Raw genomic sequence first — 4,428 nt, 5'->3', positions numbered from 1 at the left:
CTATGAGCATTAGTGTAGAGGCATTTAAGGCCTCCTGAGGTTGTACTATACACAGTTCAAACCAATATCTGTTTGTTAATACAGACTTAGAGCAACATACAGTTGTTCCCAGCCAGCCATGAAGAGACATCACATGACTGTACATATAAGTCAAATATTAGTGAACAGGACATTTTATTGTTTAAGTACTTCCTCCAGAAGCATACTATGTACCTGTAAGAAAATACACATCCATTGATCCAGGATTGCATCCTGTGTATACCTAAAAGTTTAAATGTTGTCATCTGGTGCACTTTGGGCCCCAAACAGGAGAAAACTTGTTGATAGAATGAGAAAACCCTCAAAATAACATAATTGTGGCTACACTAATTTTCTTCCATGGCAGAGAGAAATAGCTGCTTGCCCTCTATGTAGGGCAGATAATGGCCCTCTTTGTTCTGACATGGTTACTTTAGTTTGTATGCTGGGGATAGAAGCAGAAACTCGCTTCACCCACCTGTATGAAAGAGAATAGCAATTCTGCCGAGCAGTTCCAAACTATTTATTACATGGGGATTTCAGATAGGAGAATTCCAAGGTGCCTCCCACCCCATAAATCCTTTTCTCATTTGTTCTTTCTGCCCATAATCTCCCCCTAATTATATAATTAATAAATAACAATACAATAGAGTGAAGTTTATTATAAATACAAATGGGATTAATTGATACTCATTGTCATCTTATTTGCACGTTATTTGTGCTTTAGATGATCTCTGTGTGAATTAGCCAGTCCTATATTTATCTGATAAGATCCTGTTTCTAAAGGCTCCTAATCCTTTACTTCTTTGCAACACAGCTGTTTGCTTTCTTTTAACCATGCAAAGTTTTTTGTTTTTTTTGTTCTTCTCTGTGGTTTTCCAGTGATGGTTTATAGTCTTGCTGGGAAAAATACTTTAGCTAAGTACAGTCATTATGGGTAGCGTTGGGGAGGGGTTAAATCAGGTTCAAAATGGCTACCCAATATAACTTGGTGCAGACCTTACACTCAGACCTGATCTCAGTGATTGGAAATCAGTCTAAACCCATAACTGTACAGAAGTTCTGTGCACACGGTCTAAGATAGATCTGGATCAATATAGTATCAGACTCACTTAGCCTAGGTTGGAGGGGGGGATGGGACTTCTGTACATTTACCTGCACAGCCCCCGGCTTGGAAAAGCCGATCCACTGACCCCAGCCCTGGGGCTGCACTTTTCACACACCCCTTCCTGGCACCAGGCTAGTTTTAGTCTTTCATCCCCTTGCTCCTCTCCCCCACTTGCAGACCAGCCAGCTCCATCCAATCAGATGGCTGCGTTTAATGGAAGAGCTTTTTACTATTTCACTCAAGGTTTCTAAGTTACGGTGGCTCAATATGGGCAGTGACCATTTCTTACTGACATAATTCACTTTATAAATCATAAAGCAGAAAGAATGAAGGCACACTGCTCCAAGTGCTGGCTTTATCCACATTTGCTGCTGCTGGGAGTTGAACAAGTAAGTTCTGGTGGGAGGAGGGGTGGAAAGGATGGGGTGTAGGTTAGCTCAGGGGGTTTGGGGAAAATAGCCCTAGACCCCTCAAGCCTCCCCATGGACCCTGAAAGCCCCCTGATCCCACCAAACCCTCCTAGATCCCAGCAACCCCCCACAGGTTATACCTGTCCCCTCCCATCCCCTCCGAAGATCTCCTCCCCAACATTGTGCAGATTCATAGATTGTTAGGGGCTGGAAGGGACCTTGCAGATCATCAGGTCCAGCCTCCAAATGATGCTGCATGAATTCCTAATCCCGCTAATCACTCCCACAGATGCCACCTGCCCCCCTCTCCCCAGCTGCCCACGGACCCCCAGTCCTCCAATGTCCCTGCTAGGACCCCATCCCGACTTCACTTAGATCAGGTGGCCTTTTTGAACCTTATCTAACCCTCCTAGCCTCCACGAATGTCTGCACTTAGCCTTAATGTGTAGCCTTGTTAAAAACTGCTCTTTCTCTAAAAGAAACCTTCATTCCTTCTGCTTTATGACTTATAAGGTGAATTAACCTAGTAAGAAATAGTCACTGCCCATATTGAGCCACTGTAACTTAGAAAACTTGTGTGAAATAATAAAAAGCTCTTCCATTAAATGCAGCTGATTGGTTAGAAATTAGACTTTATTATTGGAGAAGAAAATGTGCTGTGGACTTCTACAACTTTCAAGGTAATGGATTCAGACTGACGCCTAATTATACATGTGGAGTAGTAACTGCCCCATGAAACTTGCACTCGCATACCCAACTGTCATTTGCACTTACCAATATCTGACTGTATATATATGTATATTTTTTGCAAGTGCACGTATTAGATTGGATGCACAACAGTTGGTAAATTTATTTTGCAAACATAACTTGTGGAATTAAAGTGAAATGTATGTATGTGGCAATTGCTTTGGGTGAGATGAGTGTAAACGACAGTAGAATTTAGCCCCATCTTAGCAAAACTTCGTTTCTATTAGTGTAAAGAGCTGCAGGAAGGAAGCCAGTGTAGCATAAGGCGGTTTTATTGGGCCTGCAGACCCCAAGAATAGAAGCGGTTTGGGAATTTTAACTATTTTTTTTAGAAGAACAAGAATAGTGTTTTGTCAATAGAAACAGAAGTGTTTCTTTTTGGGCTTATACTTATTCTTCCCTGCTTGGTGTGGTGGGTATTCTTGTTTTTGTTGTGGGGAGGGACCGGCAGGTTGTGACAAACCCGGCTACACAAAGCTTCGGCTGGGATGATCTAGTTGGGGATGGTCCTGCTTTGAGCAGGGGGCTGGACTGCATGACCTCCTGAGATCCCTTCCAGCCCTCATTTTCTATGATTTGAAGATCTACAGCAATCATCTGAGGCCTGAAGAACCTGTCCTAGAATGAGATGTGAGCATGCCAATCCCTTTAGTTTTACCTAAGGAAAGGTTTAGTATTGACTTGAACACAAGCTGTGTATTAGATAGGAAAGAGACTTAGGATAGATGCTCTTTAATCTGGTAGCAAAAAGTATCAGATCCAGTGTTAGGGAGCTGATGCTAGAACAATCTAGACAGGAAATAAGACACACATTTTAATAGTGGTGATGGTAAACCATTGGAACCACTTTTAAAAGCACGTATCAGGCTTTCCATCATTTGAAGTTTGTCTGGACTGAACTACTTGCAGGAATATGTCATAGGCTGGCTGAAGGAATTATTCAGTGAAGTTCTTTGGCTGGTGTAAAGCAGGAGGTAAACAGGATGATTAATCCTGTCCTTTCTTACCTTTAAAATGTGTGAACTATGGGAACTCCCTAGTGACTGCTGTTAGAAATAATAAACAAGAGCACACATTACAGAGTTTCTGCCTGCTTAGGTTAAGAAATAATTATTGTTAAACATTGGTTTGTTAATGGCCTTTTTCCTCCTGAGGATATGATTAATTAACAGATCTAATCGTGCACTATTTCCAATTAAGGAAACACTTTGAATGGCTCCAAGATACAAGAACGGGTTCTAAAAGAAATACAGCTATTTTGCTGTGTGATTTGGGCAGGATCACTCAAATCTACATTTCTGGAGAAAAATACCATAATTCATAGTGGGGAAAAGAAATGACTGTACATAGCTATGCTGACAGTAGAACACCATAGCATTTAAAAGCAAGGGTGTTCCATTTACGCCTCTTTGTGCATCATTTCTATCCAGGATAAGAAATCCCTTTCCTTGTAACAGGATAAATACTTCATGCTTATTTTAATGTATAAATACTAGGGCACAGTCCTGCTGTCCTTGCTTAACAAAATGACTTGGTTTGAAGTGTTTTATGCAGAATGTCTGTACTTATATTTTCATAGTTTTTTGGAGTTTTCACTTCAGCCTACTCTCTAAATACATTTATGGCTATGGGAAGATTAAAAGGTACAATTTACGACTTTGATCAGAGTTCAGATCTACTTCATCTTAGTTCAGGGTTATTTTAATTTTCATCTCGAGTCCCAAGTGTCAGCTAAACTCATGCTCTTATCCACATGTGTTTTGAAGAGCCTCAGCAGTGTCCCCTCTGACTTTGCCTTATACAGACTCCTAGAGCACAGTGAAGACTGAGTGTATGTTGTTTTTTGTGTGATTTGGCCACTGCAAGAACCTTGATGACTTGTATCCTTGGGAACTTCTGCATTGGACTGATACATATTTTCTGCTTTTTATTGATTGCTTCTTACAGTTTATGTTGTGTTGAAACAGCCTCGGTTAATCCATTTTTAATAAATGAAAGGACTGGGAGTTATTCCTTTTGTTATTTCCAGTGCTCTTCTCCTTTTCCATAGTTTCATAGTAGCTAGGGTCAGGAGGGACCTGAACAGATCATCTAGCCTGACCCCCTGCCTAGGCAGGAATGAATGCTGGGTTCACAAGACCCCAG

Source organism: Gavialis gangeticus, unplaced genomic scaffold, assembly GCF_001723915.1.
Source record: "Gavialis gangeticus isolate Ggan-Ray unplaced genomic scaffold, GavGan_comp1, whole genome shotgun sequence".
NCBI classification, from domain to species: Eukaryota; Metazoa; Chordata; order Crocodylia; family Gavialidae; genus Gavialis; species Gavialis gangeticus.
Note: the sequence above shows the minus strand (reverse complement) of the source record.